Source organism: Cervus canadensis, chromosome 26, assembly GCF_019320065.1.
Source record: "Cervus canadensis isolate Bull #8, Minnesota chromosome 26, ASM1932006v1, whole genome shotgun sequence".
In the NCBI taxonomy this organism is placed as follows: Eukaryota; Metazoa; Chordata; class Mammalia; order Artiodactyla; family Cervidae; genus Cervus; species Cervus canadensis.
This window is the reverse complement of record NC_057411.1, coordinates 2,121,256-2,137,391: the sequence shown is the minus strand read 5'-3', so window position 1 is coordinate 2,137,391 and position 16,136 is coordinate 2,121,256. Positions and strand designations below refer to the sequence as shown.

General features: G+C 38.9%; 1 protein-coding gene across 1 annotated transcript in view; it reads left to right on the top strand.

Moving 5' to 3' along the window:
* Positions 1-16,136, top strand: part of SCFD2 (sec1 family domain containing 2) — a 393,415-nt gene that overhangs the window by 106,021 nt on the left and 271,258 nt on the right. The gene's annotated exons all lie outside the window — the stretch shown is intronic.

The window sequence follows — 16,136 nt, the reverse complement described above, 5'->3', positions numbered from 1 at the left end:
AAAAATAAGATAGTGTGTACAACAGCACTTGGCTTATAAATCACACAACCATGTTGTTCTTTGATTCTTGAAGCTCTTCCCTCATTGATCTTCCTCTCTTATTCACACGGCAGTTCTAGTTTTCATGTCTTTGTTAATTTAATTTTTAGCGGAGTAATACATGAGTATAATTTTTATAAATCAAATACAGTCATCACTTTGAACAGTAGCAAAAATCACTGTAAAAAGTGACTGAAGCTGTGCCAAGCAACTTTAAGGATCAATGAGAAAAGTCACCCTCGTCCCGTGACCTTTAACATTATTTTTTTTTTTTGGTCAAAACTGACAACTCATCTACTTTTGCTTATATAAGGGTAAATTAATATTTATTTCCTGCATTGTAGTTTGAAATATTAGAAACATTGAGAATTGTGGGGGGTTTTTGGCTAAAAAATTTATCAAGAGTAGTTGGAACATTGCTTGTCTTCTTACAGTGTGGAGCAAGCATCTCTTCTGTGCCTTGGTGAGCATCATACTCCTTTTTAAGTTTGGAGCAGCTTCCAGCATTTTATCCGCTGTAGTTTCAATGTTATGAGTGCCTCTGAGAGTTTCTTTAATGTGAAGTGTTTTGCGTGCGTCACGCCCTCTGGACCGTCTTTGTCCTCCTTGTGACCGCTTCCCTCACTTATGTGGGTGAGTTTACCTTCGCTAATATCTGTTGGCTGCACATGTGGGATTTCCTGAGTGGCCGCGGTGGCAGCGTTCTCAAAGTCAGCTCTTCTTTCTGTAATCACATCAGCACTCTGAACTTTACTTCTGGCGTTATCCTGTCTTATTTGCTGCACTTTGATCTTTTGGGACCAATCTCTACTCTCAGATATCCATTTTTGTAAAATGTCATGTGAAGTCATCACTCACAGACAAGGAGGCAACACCACTACATACTTTGCTGTCTGTGTGTGAACGGAGGGACAGGTGTGCATTAACCAGTCACCAGCAAACTTTGAAAGAACTGCTGTGACTGGTGCCATGATACACATGTGTTATTTGTGTAGTGTTCGTGGACTAACAAACTTAGAATGAAGTTTCTACAGTTATTCGTGGTAATATACTGAAATTTGAGTTGTGCTTTGGGGAACTGAGGCTATTAATTAGTGTTAATAACACCTAGACAAATAATGTACACAGCTGAGCCTTGTAATATACTGTGATTGTGTTTACCTTTTTACTTTCTGCTTTTCTAGAGTTAAGAAATAACTCTTTTATTTGTTGTTTGATTTGTACCAATTAACTTTTTGTACATGTTTCAAAAAAACTTTTTTTTTTAGTCCTGTAGTTATAATTATCCATAAGATTAATCACATCAGAGTCAGGGTTTCAGTCTTTTTTTGTTGTTGTTTCTGTTTTAGACCTCCATTCTCAAGAGTTCTTTGTGAGTGTGTTTGTATATGGGTGTATATGTATTCTGTATGTTATAGTTATTTTTTAAGCATCACTTTATCTTTGTTTTATAGCTACATTATCTTCTTTCTGCATAATTTTTCCACATTGCCTTTTTTCCCTGTAAGTTGTTTTTTCTTCCACCTTCCATGTCAAAAGTGTTCCTCAGATGTTGGATAATTCCTGATCGGAAAGGTTAAGAATAGATGTCCAGCCAGCTGATTGGACATGCTGAACCTATGTCAGGTTTGCAAATTTGAAGTTTACTCTAAGTGTTCAGGTGAGTTGTTTGTTAATAAACCATCTGGATTAGCAGTAGGTCTTTGCTAGGAGTATTCCCCCAAGGGTACTCTTCCAGTCTCCTTCATGGAATGGGAAAGGTCTGCCTATTTCTTCTGAGAGTCACTTAGGTGAAAGGGTGGTATCTTAGTCCATTCAGACTGCTATAGCAAAATGCCACCGACTAGGTAGCTCATATAAACAACAGAAATTTATTTTCCACAGTTTTGGAGGCTGAGGGGTGTAAGATCACAGTGCCCGCATGGTTACCTTTTGGTGAAGTCTGTCTTTTTGGTTTATAACCAGCATCTTCTTGCTATGTCCTCACATGGTGGAAGGGACGAGGAATCTCTCTGGAGCACTAATCCCATTCAGGGGGTTGCACCCTCATGACTTAAGTACCTCCCAAAGGTCCTACCTCCTGATACCATCATCTTTGGAAGTTAGACTTTCAACATATGAATTATGTTGACCCAAACATCCGACCATACCAGGCGGGTAGTGTCAGCATCCAGCTTTTGGTGTGCAGTCAATTAATTCCTATGTCTTTGTCAGCCAATCTGTAGACCAAAGCCCTCTGCTTTACTCTCTCCAGAGAAGAAGCCTCTCATCTGCTGCCAGCCTGAGGGAGGGGCAGCTGCCTAGTGATGTAGAGTGTTAGAGGGGACTCAGTCTTATCACGCCTGTTATTAATGTACCCCAGTTCCCTCCCAGTTGCTGGAGAACCTTTTGCTGCCGTTTGCAGATTCTGCAATGTTAAGTAGGTCTGCTTCTTATAATAGCTTTGCCACTAGTTAGGGCCTGGCTTTTCTTTTGTTTTTTGCCACTCTTCATGGCATGTGGAATTATAGTTCCTCAAACAAGGATGTAACCCTCACCTCCTACATTAGAAGAATGAAGTCTTAACCCCTGGATCGTCAGGGAAATCCCAGGGCTTGGCTTCCTTGGTTCTCCCAAATCGTTTAACACTTACACATTGACTTTCAAGCTTCCAACATTTTGTTGCTGTTATTTCCTCTGTGGTTTTTTCTTTGTATATGTGGGTTTATTTATTAAAAATACAAAATCTTTCTTTTTCTGTTACCTTTCTTGGGTGGTTTCAGTAGGGCTTTGGTGGGTAGCATACTTAGAGATAAATGTTTAATCCACCATCTGAACCTTGAATTCCTGTGATCTTTCTAAAATTGAAAATCTGACTTATGAATCTTCAGTTATATTCCATGATCTCACTAGAGTCAAATACAAACTAAAAGGAAATATGTGTCTGGTCAGGATGCTTTTTGACTCGGTAAATGGGAAATGTCTTAAATAATAAGAAGAATATATCATTGTTAGAAGGAAAATGTGGCTCCATTCCCTTGTCACAGATGACAGCATTTGTAGATGAAATGATGCTTACCTGTGGTTATATCAGGTTTGCTACAGAACAGAACCTTAGCTCCTGTATCCTGCCTAAAACGACTTTGGCAATGGTATTTTGGCTGGTGAGAAACAAATTAGAAGATGAGACAATTTTACATACACTTCAAATGACCCAGAGTCTCAAACAGATGTTTCGAGGAAGTGCATACCTGGTGGCCCGCCATTAGCCAGTTACTTTGTTGGAACTGTCACAGGCTCTTTTGTACAATAATTATGAAGAATTATGTCCCAGCTGGCAACAGAAATGTACATTGTTTAGCTCAATTTGGAGGAAGTTTGGTGGTAATTAGAGACCCAGTTTTTCTGTTAAGCCTTGAAAAAGGAAACTATCACAGTTGAGAAGACCTTGATGAAAGGCATAGGGGCAGATCACATCCTTCAAGGGGCACACACAGTAGAGTCTTGAAGGATCATATGCGCACACACATATACATGCAGTCAAGAAAGCTCTGACTCCAAAACAACTTAAACAAAAGTGGAGAAGTACAGAAAGAGTAAGGAATACACTCTAACATAACTTCAAGCACTGAAATGTAAATTTAAATGTATCAATAATCGCATGAATTCTTGCTGACTTCTCCTGATGTCTCAATGATTTTTTTTTAGGATCCCTTTATGAACCTTAAAAATATTACTTTATATCTCTGTAAAGGAATAGTTTTAATATTGAATTTTTCAGTAGAATTATTAGGTTGGTGGGGAAAATGCTTGTTTGAATTTATAATATTTTGCTCTCTCAAAGCAAATAAGTGAAAAAATCTTTGAGTCAAAATTAGAGACAAAAATACACATAAACACTTAAGACTGTATTAAGCTTGATTCTTTTAAGGTCAAATAGTTACTTATTGTTTTGCTTAGTGACCTTAAGGCTTTTGTGTAAATTTATGTCCAGACACTCAAATATACAGAATTTAAAGAAGGCCATATGGATTACCATTATGTATGTTAAAAAAATTTCCATTATATATCTATAGGTTTTATTCTTAGTACCTGGCCAAGAATTTGCTATTTTCCTCTACAAACTCCCAGAGCATAGTAAGTAAGTCACTGGAAGCCAAGCATTTAGTGCAAGCAGTTTCAGTTTCCATATTTTCTCGCAGGCCAGCCAAGAGCCATCCTAGGCAAGTGCAAAGGAGAAGTTGACTTCTAGAAAATATGAATACATTCTTGTTCTTGTAAATATTTTCCTACTCCATATTTTTGAAATTAGCATCAATTAACTGAGTCACATTGACTTGTGTTTATAAACCAGCTCTGCATTTCGTTTTAGACCGAGATGAAATATTCATTCTATTTTTTTTTTTTTTACCAGCTCCCAATGTGATATTTACAATAAAGAACATCTGGATATTTGCAACTGGAGAAGTATTCATGCTTTTGAAATATGACATTTAATAAATAGTTCTCCTTCCACTGCTAAGTAACTGTCAGCATGTCTCCAATATTTAGGTGTTCTTTTTCACAAAAGCATTTCCTTTTTGTATTATTTAAGACATCTTAATATTGTAGGTAGGTGGTAAAAAAAAAAGCAAGTTGGACATCAGGAGGAAAAAAATCTAAAATTTGTAATAAATTAGGATAATTATGCCAACATGATTAAATCTTAATGAAGAATAATGGTTCTTTTTCCTCCCTCGGTCAGGCCTTGTTTCAAGTGTGAGCATGATGTTACAATACTGCCCCCTACTGTATAACTTTATTGGGCCCTTTCAAAGGAACATCGAGGAAAAAACTGGAGAAACTAACTGATGACGGGGGCAAGTCTATCTTATTACATTTGGCGTTTTAAAAGCATACTCTGATGAATGGTTTAGGCCCCTTACATGCAGAAATCTAGAATAATAATAAAATATATCCTTTTGTTTCTCAGTTAGTCTTCTTTTGAATTAATGTCTTTGCTGCTCTGTTCCTTTGTTAAAAAAGAGGACACTCTCCTCCCCTGACATACTTTGAGAGGATTGATCTTACTAGGGGTTTTGTGAATGTGTTTTTGTTTTAATTTGTGTTGGTTTCAAGGAATTTTGCATCTTTGAAAAAAAGCACACAGGGTATCTTTGAGGCTGGATAAAGAATGATGCTTTTGTCTATCTTTGGTGTGGCTTTGGTATTTTGAATAATGGGAATGAGTCTTGGAGTAAAATATATCAACTCAACCAATCATATCTTGGAGTTTATCCAATCTTAAACTGTCTGTAAACAACTTTGTATTCTTTTACGTTGAGTAAAGCTACAAATACATGTGAACAAGCCTTTGGCATGAATACGATTTAGGCTGCATTTTTGTTTTATTTTTTGAAAAGTTGAAAAAAATTTTCCTTTTTTATGGATACTGCTTTAACACAGTGATTCTGATGACATTTCTTTTGCCAATGAATATTTTCTGACATTAAAAAACAAATCAAAAGCCACTTATCGTATGAATCATTGTTAAAGTCAGCAGTAATCCACTGCATAAAATCTCCCTGTGAAGACGCAGAGGCTGGGGGCTTCAACCTGGAGCACATTAAATTAGTTCCAGTCCCTCACGAATGGGCTTCGCCTGGCTTGCTTAGGCAGGCAAAACGGAAACAGGCAGTTTATAACGCAAGGTCGGCTTGAAAAACCAGGGGGTTCATTGGAGGAAGATTTATATCCTCCACTTATATAAACATTACAAATGTGGACTGCAAGTAGGAGGGAAACCTTTATCGAAATCTCTTCAAGAGCTTTTTCATTGTGAGTAAAATGGACAGCTTGCACTGTTGTTTGAAGATACGCCAGGAGTTCGACAATCATCTTTTTCACTGCTTCGCCTGATTAAAATGTAGCATTGTCAAGACTAACCAGACCACCTACTTTTAATTTATTTTCCTGATGAGACTATGTTGGCATCAAAAATGGAGTAAAAAAAACTCTGTGCCAAAGGAGAAAATAGTCATTCCAGGATTTTTTTTAAAAAGACAATATATTTATATGAAGACTTGGGGAAAAGGGAATCTGGATGTCCGTTTATATCACCCCGTAATTGAATATGATTTTTATATATAAACACTATCCTAGATTTCATGTTGTCTTTAGGATTGTAATAGAACACAGATGAGGCTTGAAATATTTGGCCCAATAAAATGAGAAAGGCTGCAAGGAAAGATTACCAGTTGAGATTAGAGTTGCTATTTATTTGATATTTTGCATATGGTTACTTTGAGTCCTTGAGCTAAATTTCTGTTTTTCTCTCATTTGTTTTTATCTTAAAAATAACTTAAAATCTTTAAAATTTCCGTAAAAGTGTACTTTCCTTTGCCCCAGTCTTGTCGAACAGGGCCCTGAGACCAAGTTATCTTTTTTTCTCTAGGCTTGTTAGCAGTGGCTTCATGGCAAAAGCATCACTTCATGACAAATAAAAGGGGAAACAGTGAGGGACTTTATTTTCTTGGGCTCCAAAATCACTGCAGATGGTGACTGCAGCCATGAAATTAAGACACTTGCTCCTTGGAAGAAAAGCTATGACACACCTAGACAGCATATTAAAAAGCAGAGACACTACTTTGCCGACAAAGGTCCATCTAGTCAAAGCTATGGTTTTTCCAGTAATCATGTACGGATGTGAGAGTTGGGCCATAAAGAAGGCTGAGTGCCGAAGAATTGATGCTTTTGAACAGTGGCATTGAAGAAGACTCCTGAGAGTCCCTTGGACTGCATGGAGATCAAGCCAGTCGATCCTAAAGGAGATCAGTCCTGACTATTCATTGGAAAGACTGATGCTGAAGCTGAAGCTCTAATACTTTTGCCACCTGATGTGAAGAACTGACTCCTTAGAAAAGACCCTGACGCTGGGAAAGATTGAAGGCAGGAGGAGAAGGGGACAACAGAGGATGAGATGTTTAGATGGTATCACCGACTCAATGGACATGAGTTTGAGCAAGCTCCGGGAGTTGGTGATGGACAGGGAAGCCTGACGTGCTGCATTCCATGAGGTCACAAAGAGTCAGACATGACTGAGCGACTGAACTGAACTGTTAGCAGTAGCTACCATTTGATGGGCTTTAGCCACAATCCAGGTAGTGCCGAATCAGTTTTTCTTAGGATTTCTTCATTCTTTCTGAAAGATAGCACATCTGTTTTTAGCATTGTTAGCTGGTTCCAAATATAATGTTATTCTTATACCTTAAAAATCTTAAAACCTTAAACCTATAATCTAAACCTAAAACCATAAACCTAAAAACTTTAAAAATCAGGGCTGACGATAAGAAGCAACATGGTGAAAGCATTTGAAGGACATAACATGAAACCAGGACTTACAGGAGTGTGGGGGTTAGCATCTCAGAAGCTCAGCCCAGAAGGGCCAGCTTGGCTATTTGCCCACGAGGCCTATTAGCTGTTACTGCCATTAGAGGTAAAGGCAGATTTTTGAAAGGAAAGGGCAGTGCAGAAGTGGAAACTGTACTTAGATTCAGTGTAAAAAAATTTTTTTTAAAAAGGCACAGATAAAGCTCTCTGGCCAATAACGTAATAATAGAGATAATAATGATCCTTTTGTGTGTGTGCAGTCAGTCATGTCCAACTCTTTGGGACCCCACGGACTATAGCCCACCAGGCTCCTCTGTCCATGGGCTTCTCCAGGCAAGAATACTGGAGTGGGTTGGTGTTTCCTTCTCCAGGGGATCTTCCCAACCCAGGGACCAAACTCGCATTTCTTGTGTTTCTGGCATTGGCAGGCGTGTCCTTCCCCACTGGCACCACCTGGGAAGCCAAATGATCATTTTAGTGAGTCTCATTTGTAAAGCTCTGATGATATGCCATGTACCGTGTACTTTACACGTATCATTATTTTTCATCTTTGCAACAACTCATTTTCTTAAGGGAGGAACCCAGGGTCCAGTGGTGCTCAGGTCACACCACTGGCAGTGAAAGAGCTGGTCGTTGAAACTGGGAACTCTGACTGCAGAGCGATGCTCTTAGTTTACTTAACCATGGCATGACACAGATTGATTTTTCCTATTTCAACTTGGAATCCTGTTAATGCCAGATGCTGTCCAGTTTAGATCCATGGACTTTTTTTATCGGCAGCTCTATCTGCCCCTACAGCCAGGATACTCAGATGAGTGACCCTGAGCGTGATAATGAATGGCTTTGTGTTGTGAACTGGGATGGAGGCAGAAGGGATGTAGGGAGACTGTTCAGAGTTTGTCGGGTAGTGACGGAAGGAACTCTTTGTACAGAAGGACTGAGATAAAGGATGATTCTTGTTAATCTGCAGTTAGCCTGTGATCTGTCCTTCCAAACAAGTTATCCTAAATCCATACTGTCTTCCAATGAGGGTTAGAGTTTTACTCAGGAAGGCCTCCAGTTTCAAAGATAAGCTGACCTCTACTCAGAGGCAGCAGAACTATTAATCACTTATAACTATGATTTCATTTGTTGAGCACAACTTTGTTCTTTGAGAAACTTGATTTATATTCACCTGTAGCATAACAAACAGAATGTGTATGTTATTAAAATGGATTTTTGTAATGAATAGCAGTCCTCAAAAATAAAGCAGAAAAAAAGAAAAAAGAAAAACAAAAGTAAGACACAAATATATTACCAGAAATAACACATAATTTTAGGCTTTAAAGAGATTGTGATAGATGATAGCGAATTTCTTCTTTACTTTACATAACTGGACAACCCCTTGCCCCATAAAAAAGGAAACCCAAAAGGTGGATGCTAACAGTGATAGTAATGGTGAGAAGGGGAAGAGACAAAAACAGAGAAAACCCTACTAACTGCTAGTGTTGACCTGTGAAATAAGATGTGTGGTCTCAAGTGGGTGGAAGAAGAAGCAAAGAGGGACCTATTGACTCAACAGTATTTAAAATGAAGGAGGTGATCAGTAGAGAAACCAGAGTTGTACTACAAATGACTGATATCTGGATATGTGTGGTTATATTTTGGGAGAACGGGGTAGGGATGCAACTGAGCTAAATTCTAGTCTTTCATGGTAGAAAGTCAATGTAATGTAAGAAAAAGGTGATCTAGAAAAGAAGTAGTCTGAATATAACGTGTTATTTAATGATTTGATGGTGATCTCCAGAGAAACCAAAACCAAAAATCAGCCAAAAGTGGTTTCCTTTAAGAAGTAGAAGTGGACTTGGGAAGCAGTGAGCAGGAGGCTGTTGTTTTCCATTACAACCCCTTGAACTATTGGAATCAAATCTTATGAGCCATATTCATGTTTTACTTTGATAAGAGTAATTCTTTTAAGAGAACTTTGATTAAGGGACTTCCCTGGTTAAGACTTCTGGTGGTTAAGATTTTGCTTCCCCTGCAGGGGGCCTGGGTTCCATCCCTGGTCAGGGAACTGCTGTCCTACATGCCACACAGCCAAAAAAACAAAAACAAACCAAAAAACCCCCACTTGATTAAAAACAAAAGAACACTCAAGATTCTACTTTTTAAAAAAAGAAAGAACAAAAGACTCGCTTGCGTGCTCCATCACGCTTTTCTTCGTCCCCTTAAGCAGGGATGAAAAATCAACTACCCTACTCAGCGTTGTTTAGTCTCAGACGCTCTCTTTGTTGGTAAGGTGAAGGTTTCCAGAAAAGACATTTTTCATAATCTGGCTAATTAGGCCAATGTTGTTGATGACTACATAAACCTGACCAATGACCTGTAGACCATTTTGATTAATTTTCAATCCCAAATTACTGAGACCCATAGATTTAAGTGATGGATATAGTGACATGACGCCTCAAGGACTTTCTTAGATTATGTTTGTCTTTTCATTACTGCTACTGGAATATATTAGTATTCTGGAGATCTGTTTCTCTGTAACAGATAATCACAGCAACCTTGACTGTCTGGAATCTTAAAGCTGGTTAACCACTTATAAAACCCTGTTATGCTCTCTTTGGAGGTTGATAATCCTGGCTCATTACATGCCTTTTAATATCAGCATTTGTCTCAGTTTTCTTCCCAGACTAATTTTGCTCATTTTTTATATCGTCATTCCTAGATAGACTTTTTTGGTCATGTGTATAGTTCCTGAAAACGTTTTTTGGCTGACCTGATTTGACCTTAAACTTATCTTTAGTTCTCAGGAAATTTAGTTCTTTCCCAGTTTAACAATCTGACAAGTTTAATGTTATTTATGCTTATAAAGTTCCTTAAAAGGAGATGGTTTTCAGTATATATAAATCTATATTTGCATTTCCTGAATTTGTAATCTTAGGCCTACTAATTTCTTTTGTGCCATTAACCATGACTAGAAGATCAAGCTTTCTCTGTGTACCAACCTCAAACATTCATGTAGGATGCTATTGTTTTATAATATTTTTAAAATGTACTTATCCTAATCAAGGATGCATGTTTGCTATGTGGTGACACCACTTCTCCGTCAAGCACTTTTATACTTTTGTTCCATTTACTCATCACAACATCCCTGTGAGGAAGGCAGGGGAGCAGTCGTCATCCCCATCTCATAGATGAGAGTGAGGGGAGATGAGTGAGTTGTATACAGTCACATAGGTAATGTCAAAGAACAAGTCAGTGCTCTGGCCTTGACTTCGTGGTACTCTGCAGCAGGATTTAAATCTAGGGTTTATGCTTAAAGTCAGCAAGGGGAAGTGTTGGACTTGGGGGCCAGGCAGGTGATGCAAACAAGGTGGAAGACAGTAGGGACCCGTGGGGACAGTAGTGACCCCACGAGGAGATGCCCAACCTCACGGGGACAGTGACTCTTTATGGATTCTCCTTTTACTCAGTGTTGCTTGAACTTGTGGATTTTTAAGAGAAGTTGGAAGTTTGAATACTTGGGGGGAAATCTCCTGACTTTCAAATACCCTTCTTGCTAAATAAAACACTTGATTTCCGGGGCCTGTAGCTTGGGACCCATGACATAAATATTGCTCTTCTTCTGTCTCTGCATTTAGGAGCAGCCAGAACTGATGCCAGCCCTGGCACTGAACTCATCTTCCCACACTTCAGGGGTGGTGGACTGGAAAGGAGGCCGTGAGAAGGGTGTTCTTAGGACGGGGATGAAGAAAGGAATGGCGACCCACTCCCGTACTCTTGTCTGGAGAATTCCACGGACAGAGGAACCTGATGGGCTACAGTCCATGGGGTTGCACAGAGTCAGACATGACTGAGCGATTAACACTGTGGGACAAGGAAAGTTATGGGTAGTGGGCATGGGACCTTAGGGCATCTAGGAAATCCCTTCCCGATGGACGTTTTTCGATTTTCCTATGGTAACCCCTTTCTGGAATTTCAAAGTACATCTCTCTTGCTTTCTATGACCATGCCTTACCTATTTCTGTTCAGGAGCCAAATAATCATGCCTGTGTTTGATGTATGTAGGAAAAAATTATTAATGAATATTTTCAAACTTGATTTTTCTGCTAGCAAATATTGCTCAATTTTTATATTTAATACTGTTCTAGATCTAAAGCAAAGTAAGTGTATACCTTATACTTCTTGGATATCAGTATAGTTTTTGTGATGATATATTTTGGTTCTCAAATAATTTTATATATTTTAATTTCTATAATGTTAGGGACCTTTTTATAGCAACTCTGGTTTTAAAAATATTTAAGCAACTCTGGTTTCAACTTCTGGAAGAGGTCACATATATACCTGCTATAGTTTATTGGATTGGAAACTATTCATATTTAATTTAATTTGAATCAGAGCATTTAATAACCCAGTTGTGGTTTTATTGTTTCATATTTTCATTCATTTATCTAGCATTGATTATTTCCCTGGCATTGGGGGTTCAAGAGAGAACAAAAACCACATGAAATATTTGCTCTCATAGAGTTTATCTTCTAGTGTGGAGAAAATGAAAAAGAACAAAGAATATAAATAGGTACATTATGTAGTGTATTAAAAGGTGATAAATGCTATGGAATAGGAAGTACTAGTGATGGAGAAGTTTGTAATTAGAGTGGTCAGGAAGGCCTCACTGAAGTGATATTTGGGCAAAGACCTAAAGAGAGATAAGCCAGTAAGCCATATAGATCCTGTACAGGCAGCAGTTACAGAAAAGCAAAGTTCCTGAGGTGAGAGGTGCCAGACATTTTCAGAGAAGACCTGGCAGGCCTGTGTGGCTAGAAAAGAGCAGGCACAGGAAGGATGTGAGGTCACAAGACCCTATAGGACCTTGTGGACTGTGGTCTAACACACCACACACACACACACACACTCTCTCAAGTATCTGTCTCCACCAAAATTTCAGAACTGGTTCCCCCATTTAATTAAACAGAAAAGGCCATTGACTGGGGATTATTTTCCATGATTAAAGTGTTTTGTGCCAGTTGAATGTCAGGCTAAAGAGAAGACGAAGAATAGGTTGACTGATTAAGTGTTGGATTGCAAAACCAGAATCTCTAATTTCCCTTATGGTATTAGACACCTCCTGTGCATTTTTATATATGTCATTCATTTTTCAGCAGATACTTATTGAGTGATGTTATGTGCCAGGCATTGGACAAAACTTTAGAGTAAGCAGAGTTGTATATTTAAGGGTAGAACCAACATCCTAGTGACGGCTTCTAGTACAATGAAGGTTACACAGATGTGCTGGGCAGTAGCATAGTCTAACCTCATCCAATCTATTTGTGTGTATGTCTAAAGGTGGTTTGGGTAGCATTATGGATTGAATGCTTATGTCTGCTCACGGTTCATTTGTAGACAGTAAAGAATCTGCCTGCACTGCAGAAGACCAGGATTCGATCCCTGAGATGGGGAGGTCCCCTGGAGAAGGGAATGGCAACTCACTCCAGTATTCTTGCCCGGGAAGTCCCATGGACAGAGGAGCCTGGCGGGCTATAGTTCGTGGGATTGCAAAGAGTTGGACATGACTGACTAACACACACACGCGCGCGCACACACACCCTTGGTATAACATTGGCAGATGGGACCTTTTGGAGGTGATTTGGTTCAGATGAGGTCACGAGGCGGAGTTCCTCACCGTGGGATTAATGCCTGTACTAGGAGGGGTCAGAGGGCTTGAGCTCTCTCCACCATCTGAGGACACAGCCAGAAGGCAGCAAAGTCTAAAAGCCAGGAAGAGGACCCTCCCCAGAACCTGAGCATGCAGAGGTCAAGCCTTCAGAGCTGTGTGAAATGAATGTTTGTTCTTGAAGCCATCCAGTCAATGGTATTTTGTGAAAGAAGTCCCATTTGCTCTACTCCTGAAACTAACACAGCATTGTTTAACAACTATACTCCAATTAAAAAAAAAAAAAAGCTGCCCCTGCTGAGATAGGTGGATCCTCTGGGGAGGGAGAGAGGACTGTCTGACCTCCCTCTCCCTGTATTTGTTGTCTCCTGTTGGTTTCATTTGACGGAAATCCAAATCAAAGGATATGAATGGCTTCAGGCGTGGTTTGACCCAACTTTTAAAAGTAGTTTGTTCCAAGTCTGTTTCTCTCTGTCTCGTGGATCAACTCCCTGCTTTATTTCTTAGGTAGACTGCAAAGTAACGACAAAGAAGTTTATATTCTTTGCGTGGAAGCTAGGGAGGAAAGAATATGCTTCTTTCCCAGGAGCTTAAAGAATTCTTATTCTTAATTCTTGTCCCAATTGGTCCTCACTTGGGCCTGTGGCTGCTGAATATTCATTCTGTCTAGGGGAATGAATTATATTGCATGACCATTCCTGGGTTACTCTTTAGTTCCTGAAGTTAGGAAATGAAGTCAACCCCGCCATATGAGCCAAAATGTGAGAAGTAGTCCCCCAAAGGAAACCTGGGTGCTGTTAACCAGAGAAGGGGCCATGAATACTGGGCAGAAAAACAAGTGACCAGCCTGCTGGGATAGACAGTGGGTCCCAATCTAAGTAGTTATTTACTTAGTCTCTCTGTCTCCCCCACCCTTTTTTTTTTTTTTTTTTTAACATTTTCTGTTCAAGATTTATTTTGCTAGATGAAATTAAGAATCTTCCATTGATCTACTCGTTCATTAGTTTTAAAAAGGCACAAGTGAATACTGTAGGACTACTCTGAATTCTTGAGACTTTGTTCAGTAAGAATGAATCAATGTCCAACCTAGTTACACAATCTGTGCCTGCTCCCTCCCTTCCATGCAGGGTGATGGGGGTTAAATGTATTTGTATTCACACTCACTTCATTCTGAGTAAGGCCTTTCTTAGATTTATTATGAAATTGGAAAGCCACACTAAACACACACACACATACACAAAGATATGCCCCATTTTTGAAGCATGAGGACCTTCTCCTTTTGCCTATTTCTAAAGTGATTGAACTGATTTTTTTCCCCTTAGTTGTGACCAAGCATTTGACCTGTCAGCCGAGCGGTCCCTTTAAATTTGCAGAAAGCAATGAGTTATAGCATAGATAAACACTCACTGAAGTGTTTCTAGAATTATAACCATACAGATCACTAAATCTCTCATAATTAATGTTTGTTTTTATTTTTTTTCTCTTTGCTGCTGAGTAAGCATGAGATTAAGGTTTTAACTTTATCCAGTCCTGCTTAGTTGTGTTTTGTTTTACCCTAATGCCATTTAACCACTAAGCATGTGATGGTCCCTTGAGTTATTTTGGTATTTAATTGAACTTTTGGTATTTAATTGAACTCAAAATTTGAGTTATTTTGGTATTTAATTGAACTTATTTAAAAAAAACTTTTGAATTGCTTATATACCCATAGAACCTATAGGCTGATTTTCATTCTTGTACGCCCATTTCAAGGAACACAGGGCAGCCACTATTGATTGGTGGTGATGAATACCATCTAACATGAAGGGTCTCTGATAGGACTGGACTATCCCCTAATGGTTAATTTTTTTCTTTTGAAAAAGACAGTTTTTATTTTCTTAATTGTAAAAATATAGTCATTATAAAAAATTTAAAATATGTTATAGCTTTCCAGATGCATCTCAAATTTCATTATCTAGAGATATTTGACATTAACCTCTTGGTATATTTCCTTTCAAACCTTTTTTTGTGTCTGTATATACGTGCACACATATATACACACACATGTTCTTTTATGGTTTCTTTTTAATTAAAATAGAATCATGTAGTAGTGCTGTTACAGTGTTCTGTTTTTGTTTTTTCATTAATGGTATTAAATATCTTCCATGAGATCACATTATTCAGTGTTGTACAGGCACTGTAATTTACTATTCTCATCCAGTTTTTCACTCTTGCAAGCAAGCATTCAGTTTATATATTTGACGATTTCTTTATTAAAAATACCTGCTTTCCATGGTCAAAACATGTGTACATTTTAAGACTTTTGATGCTCTTTGGCAAAATGGTCTATCAGTTCAGTTCAGTTCCTCAGTTGTGTCTGACTCTTTGCGACCCCATGAATCGCAGGACGCCAGGCTTCCCTGTCCATCACCAGCTCCCAGAGTTTACTCAAACTCATGCCCATCAAGTCGGTGATGCCATCCAGCCATCTCATCCTCTCTCGTCCCCTTCTCCTCCTGCCCCCAATCTTTCCCAGCAACAGAGTCTTTTTCAATGAGTCAACTCTTTGCATCAGGTGGCCAAAGTATTGGAGTTTCAGCTTCAGCATCAATCCTTCCAATGAACACCCAGGACTGATCTCCTTTAGGATGGACTGGTTGGATCTCCTTGCAGTCCAAGGGACTCTCAAGAGTCTTCTCCAACACCACAGTTCAAAAGCATCAATTGTTTGGCGCTCAGCTTTCTTCACAGTCCAACTCTCACATTCATACATGACCACTGGAAAAACCATAGCCATGACTAGATGGACCTTTGTTGGGAAAGTAATGTCTCTGCTTTTTAATATGCTGTCTAGGTTGGTCATAACTTTCCTTCCAAGGAGTAAGCGTCTTTTAATTTCAAGGCTGCAGCCACCATCTGCAGTGATTTTGGAGCCAAAAAAAATAAAGTCTGACACTGTTTCTACTGCTTCCCCATCTATTTCCCATGAAGTGATGGGACCAGATGCTATGATCTTAGTTTTCTGAATGTTGAGCTTTAAGCCAACTTTTTCACTCTCCTCTTTCATTTTCATCAAGAGGCTTTTTAGTTCCTCTTCACTTTCTGCCATAAGGGTGGT